This window comes from Typopeltis vanoorti, chromosome 3, assembly GCF_054136105.1.
Source record: "Typopeltis vanoorti isolate ZY-2024b chromosome 3, IOZ_Tvanoo_1.0, whole genome shotgun sequence".
Taxonomy (NCBI): Eukaryota; Metazoa; Arthropoda; class Arachnida; order Uropygi; family Thelyphonidae; genus Typopeltis; species Typopeltis vanoorti.
In genome coordinates this window covers 82610118-82625961 of record NC_143551.1, presented here as the reverse complement: position 1 = coordinate 82625961, position 15844 = coordinate 82610118, and the positions used below count along the sequence as shown (strand labels likewise).

Below are 15844 nucleotides of genomic sequence, written 5' to 3'. Positions count from 1 at the left end.
TTCATTTCATTTTATCCTAATTAAAATAGCTACATTTAGCGGTACCTTTTCTCTTTTAATTTTCAAATCACATAAACTCGGATTTTATTGCAGTTTAATTAATTCTCATATTACAGGCGTGCAACTAAATGTTAAAAGGGGGTATAATTCAATTAATCGTAATGTGGACACCAAAGGTGTGTTTTAAAGCCATTCAATCATATTGAAAAGTTTATATCCAAAGCATTCACGTCTCGTTCTATGTATTAACACTCTGAATTAAATTTAATTCCAATATCAACCCCCACCCCCGTAAAAACATCATACGAGGGGATTTGGAAAGTTCTGATAAACACCAAGAAAAATAATGATATTAAAGCAAGTGATATAACCACAAGAAAGAGCATACGAGGATATACTCGTAAGAATATAAGAACCTAAGTTACCTTCATAGCTCTGCTACTACTATGTTATTTCTTGTTGTTATATCAGTTGCTTTAATATAATTTTTGTTTTAGTTGTTTATCTGAACTTTCCAGACTCGTATTCTTAATGACGACCTTACTTGAATTTGGGCATCGTGCAACAAATTTTCGTGGGATCCCTCACAAACCTTACACCCTAGAATTCAAGCCTATCGCTTGCATTTTAGGAAGTATGGCTAGTAATCCTTTATAGTTTCCTAAACCAGCTGATAACGTCTCCTATCATAAATTGTCAACTACATCAATATTGTAGTATTAAATGCTTCACTCATTATTAAGCACGATCATTACCTTCCTGTCATTTAGTAATAAATGCAGTTAAGAAACGAAAGTATCTGTGGGAATGTATCTCAAATGTAGAGCGCTTGCTAAGAGAGATACCGGGATCGATCCCCGGCGCCTGCATTTGCATTGTTAGTTTTATTTATTTTTAACCCATTTTTCTCTCTCTTCTTATCCCTCCTCCAACTCAGATAGTAGAGGTAAAGAAGGTGTCAGTCAGCACTGCAGCGGTAGTTGTTTATATTTAGTACCGTTTACTTTATCAACATTCCTCAATTTTGCAAGAAGAGTGGAGTAGGAGGATAAATAACATATAAATACTTAAGGTTTTATGAATTTCAACAACTAATAGTCCCATTAAGTTTTGCAAATTTTAACAGTTAGGTATAAAACAAATTTAGAAAGTTGATAACTTTTCTTGTATGTTGCCATGCGAAGTTAACAGACTGCAGTTTATCGTAAATCTAATTACATGGCTTAGGCTGTAAGATATTTCATGTTCAGCTCTTCAATAATCACTGTGTAGATTCAAATTAAGATTGTCTTATAATGAAAAAAAATTAATAATGCTTAATCATATTTTAGAATGTAAAAAAAAAACGTCGATCAAGCACGAGCCAATAATATTAAAATAATACAGTATATTAAATAATCATCCCATGAAACGTTCTTTGGTTATAATAAATATAAATATATTTATTAAAGGTTTCGTCGTGTTGAAATTAAACTTCGTTAACTACAGTTGTAGTAAAAATATATTTCGTTTATTAGTCGTTTTTACTAGTATGCAGAATTAGATTATGCACGACTCAGTTTTCGCACTATGGACTGCTGACGCCTTTAGGGTGGTAGACTAAAAAATTGAATCAAAACTGATATAAACATTTAGAACAGAAGTAATGAAGCATAGCATCTTGTTATACCATCATGTGCATTTGTGGGGTAGAACTGCCTTACATTAGCAGTAAGAAATGTTAAATATGACAATATTGAATAGGAGATTAATAATGCTGTAAACATAATCATTTAGTGCTGCCATAGTAGCTTCAACACTTCTTTAGGGTATATATAAGGAAATTGATGATGATGTATTGAAAGCAGACCACCACCAGGGTTGTTTGGCAAGGTCAATAATCTCTTTCTACCGTTATGGTCTGGAGGTCGTTATTAAAGAAGTTGAACTGCAGCATTAAGAGAAGATAGCAGGAGAATGTTGCAGGAGAATATGTTGGAGAAGTTGATGAGAGAGAGAGAGAGAGAGAGATGTGAATAATTATTTCAAGACGTTATATAAGATGACATCTTGGCTTCAGCAGAGGGAAACACTTGAGCGAAAAATCACAATAATTGTACATAAACTCTCTAGACTTGCAAGGATGACAGAATACGAGATGAAATGATCCGACATTTGAACAAACGGGCTGAATTTTTTTTATCGGAATCGAAATGACTATTGCTGTTTATAACATGACAATCAAGAAGGGGGGTATGGTAATAATGAAATGCTCACGATGGGAAACGCCCTGATTGGTGCCAAACAATATACGATAATTTTTATATTTTTTTTCCTCAGTTGATTTCTGCTCAGAATATGCTAGACTTTTAGAGATATCAGACAAAGAGATAGAAATATCTTGTAGTTTTTGATCAATATGGACTAAATTTAGGAAGCGAAAACTCATAATGTTCGCATAAAATATCTCACAGAGAGAAAGCGGTGAAATGCTTGATTTCATTTCTAGAAGTGCCTGTATGAAACATCAATTTTTAAAGCTTTCCTCCACTGATCTGTATAGGGGATTGTTACAATAACGCGTATGGGGAAGAAATTATTTACTAAACGATTAGTTTGTAAAATTAAGCTTCCGTATTTAGTGTAATTCAATAATGTAAGAGTTCGTTTAGAAAAGGAATATGAACAATCCATATTCTATGAAGAAAGCACGAGTTTCACATTTCATCGCATGAAAATAAAAGGATGGAGGCGCCGGGTATCGATCCCGGTACCTCTCGCATGCTAAGCGAGCGCTCTACCATTTGAGCTACGCCCCCGACCACAGACATATTTTTCCAAAAGAAGAATTTTACGATTAAGCTGTTAATAAGGAATAACATAAAACAAAGGTATTTGCTTTATCAATGTTACTTTTCTACTGTTTATTCGTGTTACTCTTTACATGTTACGCCCTACATGCTACTTGAAGCTTTAGTTCTACCTTAGCAAAAGCGAATAAAGTAGAAAAAGCCATTCAGTTTAATTTATTCACTAAAAATGAAAAATTCCAGTTATGAAGCCACATTACACAATTTATTTCTTCAAAGAGATATAATTCATCATCCTAAATATGCATGGTGTGTTGATTATAATCTTATCTTCATTATAATTATTTTTTATTAGAGAAACGTTTATTTTATTAATTATATTAATAATAAATACTTCTTTTATTCCTTTAAAAATTAGCTAATATAATTGCCTATGAATTCGAACTGATGATCATTCATTTTCTATATAGCAATTTCGCCTTTATTTCCATCGCTTCCGAAAGGTCGAGACTACTCTGTGTGTGTGTGTGTGTGTGTGTGTGTGTGTGTGTGTGTGTGTGTGTGCTGTACGACTACTGTGAAGAAAGCTATAAGCTTCTTATTCTAATTCGGATTCTTTGGTAGATAGCCGATTGAAAATAGCTACTAACTAGACTTTATAAGAACTGAAATGGGCGAAGCACTGCCAAGAATTATTAAGAGCCCATCCAAATAATATTAGTCACCAACTTTGAATCAATGAATTTAACTGATGAACAAAATGAAAGGAATATTTTAAATGCCTCTTGCATCTGTGTGTAGGGCAGTATTTCAAGATTTCATGAAAATTATATATATATTTTGCTTTTTTGTAAATGTATTCTTCTATATGGTGTGTAGCACCCATGATCTTAATTCATTCGTCTTGATGTACGCTTTCCTTCCTTAAGGTTAATGCTTAGTTCACTGTAACATTTTGCTTAAATTGAATAGTTTATATTTTAGTACAAACTGCAATTTACTGCCTTCAGACATAATACAAAAATTAACCTACTTCAACATATCTTTTACCTTTCAATGTTATGATTAACAAGATATTCTCGTAATGTTAGTTTTTTGGAATTTCTGATAAACTAAATATTTAGACGCTATTCAGGACGTCATCCTTCCTGCATCTTGCAAATTTCGGCTTCGTGATAACGTAAACTGTATGGAATATAAAGAACTAAAGCCGCAGTGATGATTGCGATATGAGAAACAATTTGATATAGTCCTTATTTCCCTATTGAATTACAAGAGACAAAGTGTAAAGAAAAAAATGGAGGCGGTGGACATCGATTCCAGTACCTCTCGCATGTTAATCAGGCGCTCTACTATTCAGCTACCTCCCCGTACACGATATGCTTTTTTTTTTTAATTAGAAACTCATAAAGACTTCATAGTCTTAGTTGCTTCGGCCGTTATTCTATACAACCCAACGTGAACAAATTTACAAATTAAATCACCGCCATATGCGATCCAGTACGTTTAAAAATAAATAAAATATGTATGGTAATAAGCGTATAGGTTTAATATAAATTGAGTTTGACCTGTATTCTTATTATATTCACCATTTTCTGAATTTTTCATTCCTTCCCAAGCTGTCTGTCTCAAGAACGTGTTGATTATTGGCACTCTTTCCCTCACATACTGCATGAGGAGTAATTAAAAACACGTGAATGGCCTATTAGAAGTGATGTTGCTGATGGTGGAGAAATAAGTACGAAATTTAAATACTCGGAGTCTACTTGAAATGGAGATGATAATAGTAAAATCTCTCCCATTTTTACTCCCAAAATATTCAATCAAATACGAAGAATACTTCGCAATTCGAAAGAATTGTCCAACGATTGGGTCGAAAAGCAGCTTACGATTTCGATTGGAATTATACGAACTGGTTTGGAAGTTGTTCAACTCAAGTTGATCTGTGTGACTGCATAGCTCGACATGTCTCTTACTTATTTTATGTAGTCTATCACAATAAGATTTTTCTCTGTGAAAACTGTTAAGCAACATATACGCCGTGTTCTCAGAAACCTGAAAAGACCAATAAATTTAAAACTTTTAAAAATCTATTTTATATGATAGGAGTATATCGACTGAGATATGGTCAATCTTTGAAGGCTAATATTAAGGATATAGCATTTTCTGTCTTGTCTTTACCAAATAATATATTTAAAAAAACTGTTCATGTAGTTGAAACACATAGAAAGAAATTATACGAAACGCATACACTCACTATGACAACAATTTAAATTGATGGTGTAATTCTTTCTTTCTCTCCTGATATTTAATACATTATAAAAGTTACAACCTAGGTCTGGACTGACGTGATGATTGTATCAATTTAAACAGACTGATGAACTTCCATTCGATGGTGTTTGGTTTTCGTTGTGCCTAATCTAAAAAATGTGGAAACACAGAAAATGAAGACAAGCTTAACGTAAAGTAATCCTATCATTATACGCTGAAAACTTGTCTTTTCGGCGTAACTTCGTGGATTTTGGACACGAATATCAGTAAACTTGACTGGCCTCCGCAGAGCTCTGATATGAACTTTATTTGAACATCTGTGGGATGAACTGGAGCTTTGGATAAGGTCAAGGTACGTCTTCCCCACATCAAGCCCGTAGAGCATTACATGCCTATAGAAAGAATGGTCCAAAATTTCCACTGCTTTCCGTACATTAGCAGAAAGTATTCGACGTAGGATTGCTGCAGTTTATCGCAGCGAAAGAAGGCCTCACATCTTATTAAGATGCGAGACCTTTCCTCATCTTATTATCACATCTCACATCTTATTAGTGCAATCTTGTGGGATTGTTTCCTGTGGAATGAAAAAATACACTTAGGCAGTTTTGCAAACAGAGCTAGGAGAGCAGCTTTATCTTTAAATGATGTTGTAATATCTTTCAACATCATTTAATTTCACAATATAATTCATCAGTCTTTTTTATTTATATTTAATAAGTCATCAGAAGAATCAGAGTTTATATCGTCAGCTAATTTATTATGCCGGTAGCGGGTTCATGTTGAAAGAATTTATGGAATATCTCTCTGTTAGCTTACAGTACTATGACAAGTTACTTCCACACCGCAGACTATAATTCACATTTAAACGCGAATATTTTTAATGTTGTTCTTGACTTATCGGTAACAGCAGATACGAATACAGCTTGTCGATGACACCTGAGGGTGTCATCAGGGATGATACTGGATAGGAATTGAGCATCGCTGTTATTGTTTTGTTCTGGATTCTTATCACGAACAGCAGATTATTGTAGTAATCTCCACTCCGGCAAGTGATGTCATAGTACAGTAAGAAATTTATCCATGAATAGTATTAGATATCTCAGGAACTATACTGATAGATACTTTCTAACATGATAGATTCTGTTCATGATGTATATTTTGTTTGTGAAAAACGAGACATGAGAATTTCACTTCAAATTGATGTCGATATATAGACTAAACATCTTATTGAATTTGCTTTTTTTTTATTAACCCATAATAACATATTTGCTTGCCATTGCAATTTAAGTACATCAGTGAATGATATCATTTTGCCAACAAAGTTGCAGTCATGGTGATCACTGACATATGTTAAAAAAGAATAGGTCTTTGTACTAATTGAATATTAACATATTTTCTATTTTGTATTTCACTATAATGGTTGCCGAAGTCAATAAAGTATGTTTTTCTTAGCTAAATACGATTGAAACCAATTACTCGTAACACCTCTGATATCATATCTATACATTTTCTGTACGAGAGCAGATCGTGATGAACACAGTCAAATACTTTGGAGATGTCTAGAAAAATAGCTGTTGAATACTTCCCAATGTTCATTCCCGCTATCTATTGATTCCATGAAAACCAACAAAAGAAAGATATAGTGCTCAGATAGTTGTCTAAAAGTTTCATGAAACAATTAAAATCTCAGTGACTTTAGAGAACTTCTATAGTATAGATATGCGTCTATAATTTTATGGGCCTATAGTAAATACTATGGATATTGTATGCGTCTGACTCCCTTGTTGTCTTGGATCTTTATTGTCACAGTACTGTACAAAATTTACACTTAATTTAGAAGGACCAAAAAACAAGATGTTAAGGAGAGTGGAGACATCCCTCCCACTTTTTCTTCGAAAACACTATACTATTGTAATTTTATTTTCAATATTTTATTTGTTATCTTTTTATTTATTTATTACTTGTAGTGACAATAGAACTTGAACTGCAGAGATATAGCAAAGAACAAATAATATTTATACTGCAACCTATAGAGATTATATATTATTGCAAAGATCTCCTTCCTCTATGGAACTAAATTTGAACTAAAATTAAAATTTTAGTTCAAATTTGGCGAATTATCCAGAACCTTATATTACATGTAATATCCTTTTGGAAAATATAATAAGAAAAAAAGTTACATTGACATATGCAATGCAAAAAAACTAAAACATCTTTAAATTGATTATCTCATTAATGAATATTTTAAATTAACAAAACCAATAAAGTGACTACCATTCCGGATAATATAAGAGTATAATGCGTGATAATAAGAATAAAATAAGCAAATAACAATAACGTGCCAGTACAATACCAAAGAAACAAAAATATTTATTACAAGAAACGAAAAACTGTATCCACAATATCATTATGACGAACCATTTTAGACATGCAAAATGTTTTCACCTACACTGTCTGTGCTTTTATTTGCCTAACTCTAATAATTGCCATCCCACACTTGAATGATCACATCACATCAAAAAGGAGAAAAAAACGTCTTCCACGAAGTATGCAGGAAACTTTGCTATGAAATCTTAGACATTACGAAGATACTTAAATCAATAGCACTGTTCATTTATTTACTAAGTATATATTATTTTAGAACATATCTCAAAGAATACCAATGCGGGGGCGTAGCTCAGATGGTAGAGCGCTCGCTTTGCATGCGAGAAGTACCGGGATCGATACCCGGCGCCTCCATTTATCTTTTACTTCCCTTATAAGTTGAATGTTATTCATGAAAGATTTTTTCAACAAAACTATCACAACTGCAGGGATACGGATTAAGTCTGAAGTAGCGTAAGAATCAGTAGCAAATCAATATTAAGCAAATGTTAACAATTCAAAGCAGGAATATTTGAAAATAAGTAAAGGGAACCTAAGTCATTCCGTTTCTAAATATAGATTACATAATTTTGAGCGAAGAGTGCACACTTTTAAATGAAATTTTATTTTTGATTTTATTTTAAGGGCGATTTCGAAATAATCGTGGATAGTTTATTCATTTGTGCATATTTTAGTTTTTTTTTTTACCGTCGCTACCTTTCATTCCATTCTACAAACTTGCTTTTACCAATTTTAAATTAAATATTCTATCTTGTTATGCCTTTATACAGATCAAAAAGTGAGATTCATAGGATTCATGAAATCTATTGAATTGACTTCTGAGAAGAAAATATTGCATTTATTTTTATTAATTATTATTGACTGGTAGCTGTATAATAACATTTGTGTCGAAATATGCTGCATATCCAGAACGTATTTTTGCAACTATTTTCTCGTCCTTTAGTGGAAAAGTTGTACGTTCCGTGTCTCAATAATTTTTTTTTTAACATGTAAACATTTCAATTGATATTTTCTTTCTCAGTTTTCTTTTTATAATAATTTTTTAAATTATAAAATTTCCTATGAAATCATCTTTCGTTTTAATAAACAATAATTATTTTTTTAAAAAATTCGTTTTTTCAGGTTGATTAAGAATCGATTCCAAATCACTACAAAAACAATCCTTACATTGTAAGAAATTCTGGAATTAGTGCCAGTTGGTATCACTTTACTTTTTTATTTTTTTTCCTGTTACCACGTTTCTTCTGTATAATAATCTACTTCGAGAAACATAATTACATATACGACGTATTCGTTTCTTGAAAATGCGACAATATCAGAATCATTGTATAAATTACTACAGTGTTTAAAATGAAATTTGATATTCACTCTACTATTTGATCTGATTGTCATTTCTGTTTACTAAGTGTTGTCAGAAAAAAAAGTTCAAGAAAACATTGCATAATTTTAATACAAACCGTATAATTCTGCATGATATTTACTCGATAAGGACAGCGCAGGTGATATACAGATTAAAACGGCAGAGTCTCTAAATGAAAATAATTTAATGACGATGGCAAGAAATTGTAATAAAAAGTTCGAGGTTCCGGTTAACGACCCGTGACTTCTCGCATGCTAACCAAACGCTGTACCATTTGAGCTAACCGCCAACACACAGTTATTCATTTCCCAAACGAAAATTTCTTATCAGTAAATGTGACTAAGGATAACAAGAAATATAGATGTTTAATTTCTCCATCATGTAAGATCAAGTCATCATCTTATAGAGGAATATCCTTCAGCATGCGTTACTTAGTCCATCCATGACTAAAATATCAAACAACTGTTTAGTGTCATTGAATTTAGTAGGAAAAAAAATCAAGCTGCAATTCAAAGAAGAAAATCTTTTGTTTCAATACAAATTTAAGCAATAAGTTCTTATAGCAGATGCAGTATAGTTTATTTCTTCGAAACGAGTATTCTGAAGACGTGTGATTATTTATACATTTTCTCCAATTTTTACAGAACAATTCACTAAATATTTGTCACTTTTTTTAAAATTTATTAATGCAATATCAGAATTTATTAATAAACTCCGATATTGCAACGAACACTGTACATATTATATTCCTTTTGGTTCTTGGCAGTGAACTGATATAACTGCCGACGAGATTAGAAAACTTAGGAAATTAATTAATTGATTAATAGAGAAAATTGAAAATTAAATATACTCTCTTTCGTTATAAAATATACAATATATATATATATATATATATATATATATATATATATATATATTAATTAGTTAGTTAGTTAGTTGTTTATTTATTAGTGAAAGGTTTCGTTCATGAGACGTTAAACAGAATTAGTCTTAAGTATAAAATATCTTCTTGTAAGTTGTAAGGTCCAGAGCTAGCGTAACACACCGCCATTTTACTATTTCCATTCACAGATCTGTGGAGAGGATATGTCTTCAATACATACAACATAGAAGAATGATGTTTCATTCATGCTAGTGTGTAGTAAATAAGAAATTACTTTTCTCTCCCCACAATATACACTAGTTTCCATTTATTCAAAGAGAGAAATAGAACAACTGGAGGCGCCAGGTATCGATCCTGGTACTTCTCGCATCGCTAAGCGAGTGCTTTGCCATTTGAGCTACGCCCCCAACGGCAAACAGCAATCTTCCCAAACAAACCTTATTATCAGAAACTTGTAATCAAGAAAATTGTAAAATAAAGGCATTTTTCTCGTCATTTAGGTAAGTGACAACATGGCATCAAATCATTATCTTAAACAGAATATTCCTCAACAATATGCCAGTTGGTCTTCTGCTTAACCTTTACGAAAATCAACAAGTGGACAATATATCCTAACACGAAAAAATAAAAAGATAATAAAAAATAAAATGAACGCTATCAAACTGTACTTCAGTGTATTTCTTAAAAAAAATTTACGATTTCATTCTTCATAACAGGTGTCGTTTTTTGTCCTCCTTTCATTATATGATTCATTAATAAAACATAATGTAATAACATAATTAATAATCTAGCCATTTTCAATGGGAATTCAAAAATTCTTATTTCTATCCTTTAATAAAATTGTAATAGTGAACAAATTTTAACTAAATATCAAGCAGAGCATATATACTATTTAAGCTCTCCCCTCTCTTCCCTCTCCTCCCTAAAGATATAGTCAGCTGAACCTGTAAGCGTATTACAAAGTACGACGTATATATTATATTTTCCTAGCTTTTGATTAAACAGGAAATGGAATAATTGTCGTTTGTAGAGACTCATTTAGGGATTTATCCATACTCTCAGTCATACGAAATGCGTGGTGCAATTGGAATCATTTTGGTGTTGTCCCTAATTTAGGATAATTAGAGATGCAAGATTTTAAACAATATTAAAAATTAAACAATATGAGTTTGTCCAAATAATCTTGTTAAAATAATACATATTGTCACTCACACCTAGAATCGATTAACTTAATTGATATCAGTCATATTAAAAAGAATGCTTTGAAGCATCTTGCATTAGACAGAGAGAGAGGGGGGTGGCACTGTTACCAGGTTTTTATGATATTTATATTTTTTTATTTCCTTATAAACTCCATTTTTCTACAAAGTGTAGCACACCTGAATTTGAATCGACTGCAAAGAATCTCTAGCTGTTCTCGTTATGATTTATGTTAATTTATTTCCCCTCTAACACACAGTATTACTGAAGATATCCAACGACTGCCGTGGAAAGCGCGATCGAAACGGGCAGGAAGCTCTTGGGTATCGCCTTCCATACGCACATTCACTTGTGAGGAAGTAAAGTTTGTTCTGACCGAAGAATGGAATTTATTGTCACAGAATCTTATAGATTTATCAAATACTTTCAGACCTGTTTAGCCGTAAATGGAGCCACATGCTATACTGATGTTACGAGATAATATTTTCGAGCATATCCCTACCGGCCAATGTGGATGAAATAGTGACACCAAATTGCACTTCTTATCCATGTTATTCAAGGTTTTAGAACTTCGTATACAGATTTATCTCGAAGTCTATAGACGTCGTGGCCGGTTGGGAGTTTTTAATATGATATTTGTTTTTGTTATTTAATGCATTCCTATGTAATGTCTCTTCTACTTGTCTGACATTTCTTGCTATCTCCCCATTTCATTGTTATTCTATCGTACATCACCATCTATACCAAATATTGTTCCTCTTCATCGCAAACGCTACATCATGCTTTCTTTGTTAATTTTGAAAAGAAGTGAAGTATAAGTTTTAAGATTGATTTTCTTACTGTGGAATTAATAACCCTAGTTTCCAGAATGGAAAATCCTACTTTCCAAGTTAACTCCCGAACAGGGTGTAAATCAAACGTAATAATAATATATAAATATTCTATGATTTTCATCAGATATTTAAAAAACAAATTATATAATAATAGACAATTCTTTCTTTTAAGGCTTCACGATGGTCAGCATTCGCAGTGCAGATTTTATGGAGACAAAACACACGTGTTAGAATAATTACTTTACTTAAAATTAAGAAAGTAACCTTCCACTTTTCGACCTCTGTTGCGGTCATCATCAAGATAACATGTATATGTACAGGATACAAGCTACATGGCACTGCGCTACACAAAAGTAAGATGAATCTAAATACGTGTTCATCATTTACCCTGGCCTTACCTCTGGAGAAAAAAAAGCAGAACTATATTAAACAATTTCCAAAGTCCTTTCGTATTAAATTGTGTTTTATTTGGGGTTGTTCTGGATGTTATACGGGTTGGATGAGTCCTTCAGATTCTTGGAATAATTAACCCATCATTCTTGTTCATAACTAGGTGATGTTTCAGCAGATCACAGGTTTCTTTGAATTTTGTTTTTCAAACCAGGTTTTAGTGCCGTGTAGCTAATTGGTGCCATGGAATGGCACCAATTCCTTGATGATACAAAACTAATAGCGAAGTTTCAAGCACTAAAACAACAAGAAAGCAACAGATAATCCGGATGCCATACCCAGAGGAACAGCCAATCACGAACCAACTATACAAGGAGCAGCCAATCACCCTACAAGCAAAGTTAGGAACAACCTACTACCAACAGACCACGGCCAAGTAATCGATACATCCAGTTACAGTCATTACAAAGGAGAACTCTCGATTCTGAAAAATGACCTGAACAACGCCTTTACGTTAAGATCAGTTAAAAAATTAGATTTCATTTATCACATTGAAAGAGGTCTAAAATCCCTCCCCTCCGAAATAGCCGATAAAATACGAATGGAAACATCGTGCACATTAAACTCCAATAAACAACAAAGTTGCAACCTAACCAGAGCAGAAAAATAACCGAGACATCATTATTACCAAAGCGGATAAAGGCAATTATGTCCATTATGTCCTTAATCGGACATCACACCTGGAAAAAATCAATCAATTAGCATCGGACCACAGCATGTATCAAATGGAGAACAACAACTCTACAAATCGAATCAAAAAGAAAACAACAATAACCAAATCCGTGATCACGTGGCCAGAAGAAACAACACCAAAAAAAAAACTAATATCACATTACGCCCGCGCTCCCAGAATGTATGGGCTGCCAAAAATACATAAAACAAGCACACCACTACGACCGATAGTTGAGGCAATCGACAACCCAAATTATTACTTAACGAAAAAACTAGCGGCCACATTGATGTACCTGGTAAGCATTCCTCACCTCCTACATAAAAAACACACACACACACACGTCATAAACAAAATTAGAAACATCGCACTCACCGACGAAGATTTATAAGTTAGCTTTGACATAATTGCCCTTCCACTAATGTCCCGATTAGTAATACTGTTCTTCTCTTATAGAACATATTTCTATTCAATATCACGGGCCATGTATTCAGCTCCGGGTATTTCTCCTGGCAAAGTAATTTTTGCCTACAAAATGAAGATACGGAAATGGACTCATCCCCTCCCCCCTCCCAATAGCTAACTTTTGCATGGAAGACGTCGAGCAATGAACTCTAAAGTCTTCCAACCTAAAGCCAAAGTCTGGCTCAGATATGTCGATGATATTTTCACCATTTTGTCCCACTGCCACGAAACATTAAATACATTCCTACGTTACCTGATCAAACAACACAAACGTATCCAATTCACCCTTGAAATCGAAAACCACAACTCTCTTCGTTTTCTAGACAGAGGTGTCACACATCCTCCCTCAGGCAACCTCTCCTTTTTGAATAATATCAAAAAGTGGCTACAATAAAAAAAATACAGTTCACAAGATCCTCAATAAAAATGCCTTTAAAAACAAAAACAAGATTACAAGGATGCCAGAGCCGTGACATATCATATATTACGGGCATGTCGGAAAAAAATTGATAGAACACTACTTTAAGACAACCTTCAAATCCCCCTGTAAAATTAAGAAATATTCTTATCTCTTTCAGAGATCCACTTCCATAGCTTGTCCACCGAGGAGTTTACAAAATTCAATGTACATATATCCTACTTTACATAGGAGAAGCAGGACGCACCATCCCAATTAGAAAAGATCAACATCAACACCACATTAAATATCTCCAGTATGGTAAGTCAAGCTTGTCAGACCACGCACCCCATACAGTCGCTGAACAGACTGGAAAGGCAACAAGTCCCTACACCCCAACAAAACTTGGTTTGAAATAAAATTCAAAGAATCCAGCGAAATGTTTAAACATCATCTAAATATGAACAAGAAACACTAATTAATTATACAAGAATCTGGAGCACCCATCTTCAATCCCTATAGCATTCATAACAATTCCAAACAGACGAAAATTTTAATACGAGAGGATTTTAGAAATTGTTTAATGCATTTCTGCTTTTCTTTTTTCACCGAAGGTCGGGCTAGAGTTCAATGATGAACAAGCATTTAGATTCATCTTACTTTTGTGTGGTGCAGTGTTATGTAGCTTGAATCCTATACATATGTATGTTTTCCTGATGATGACCTCGATACAGAGGTCAAAACGTCGAATGTAATTTTCCTAATTTTAACTAAAGTAAATATTTCAACACGTGTGTTGCGTTACCATAAATTCTTCACTACGAATATATCCTAATAGGTTTTCGTCATTAGGTGGTAGATCATTTTTCTCGGGTGTGAGAACACCACCAAAGGTAAAGGCTTCTAAAAATACAAATAAAATAAGTAAATACGATGTTTCATACCTAGAGCAAACGTACAAATTATATCCTAATAGATTTTCGTCATTAGGTGATGGATCATTTTTCTTGGGTCCCCACAAGCGACAAATGACCTTAAAAAAATCGACGTGGCATGTCTAGTGTAAACCTGTCTAATCATGTAGAAGACATTGGGCCTACTCACAAGGCTGGCTGGTACAATACAAATTTCCTAACTTCCTTAGGAAGGATTCTCACAACACCAGTTTATTTCCAAGTCATCAATAATTTCTGTAATGATTTTAATATTGCCTATCTAATGAGAAATTTGTAATATTGTTTAATCGTTTTAGAATCTTAAATATGTAGATTAAGCACGATCCAGTAATGTTAATTATAACAGAAAAAAATTGAAAATTAAGGACACTTTCTTTCGTTATAATAAAAAAAATATATATTTATTAAAGTTTTTGATTGCTTAAAGTTTGTTAAGCAATTGATTTGCCTGAAATTTTAAACAGAATTAGATTTAAGTATAAAATGTCTCCCAGAAGAGAGAGAGAGAGAGAGAGAGAGAGAGAGAGAGAGAGATTAACATATAAGTTGGGGGGGGGTTGGAATATAGAGGTAGACAAATGTTCACCATCACCCTTTAATTATATTGATTTCATTCATGGATTTGTGGAGAGAATATTCAGTACGGAAAGGTAGTTACGAACTTGCTACTTGTGAATCAAAAGTAAATTAATTTTCTTTTCATACCACATGCACTCGTCTATTTTTATTCAAAATAGATGTATTAGAGTCGCCAGGTATCGAACCTGGTACCTCTCGCATGCTAAGCAAGTGCTCTACTACTTGAATTTTTCCTTAATATATTTGATATTTCCTTAATCCATCATTTACGTATGAGGCAAACTTGGATCAACACAAGACTTAACACAACAATATTCCTCAACACTTGTAATTGGTCCTTATTGAAAATTGAAAAACTCGGATATGTAATTAGTGAAAATTGTATTCACTGAAAGAAAAGAAATAACAAAATAAAAACTAACAAGAAGCTTCACTATAAGTTATTTCTCCAAACAAAGCATATTATATAATTTAATTCTGCATTAGGGATATCATTGTTTTTATTATTTTATTCTCCTTTAATTATTTTATTTATTAGAAAAACATTTATTTTTAATAATATTATTAATAACCCGACATTTTTCGATTGGGCAATAAATTATTGTT

At 32.9% G+C, this 15844-nt stretch overlaps 2 non-coding genes across 2 annotated transcripts; one reads left to right on the top strand and one right to left on the bottom strand.

Moving 5' to 3' along the window:
• Positions 1–2725: 2725 nt before the first annotated feature.
• On the bottom strand, positions 2726–2798 carry TRNAA-AGC (transfer RNA alanine (anticodon AGC)). The gene has a single exon. It is a non-coding gene; the product is annotated as a tRNA-Ala (tRNA).
• Positions 2799–7726: 4928 nt separating this feature from the next.
• Positions 7727–7799, top strand: TRNAA-UGC (transfer RNA alanine (anticodon UGC)). The gene has a single exon. It is a non-coding gene; the product is annotated as a tRNA-Ala (tRNA).
• The last annotated feature ends 8045 nt before the right edge of the window (positions 7800–15844 follow it).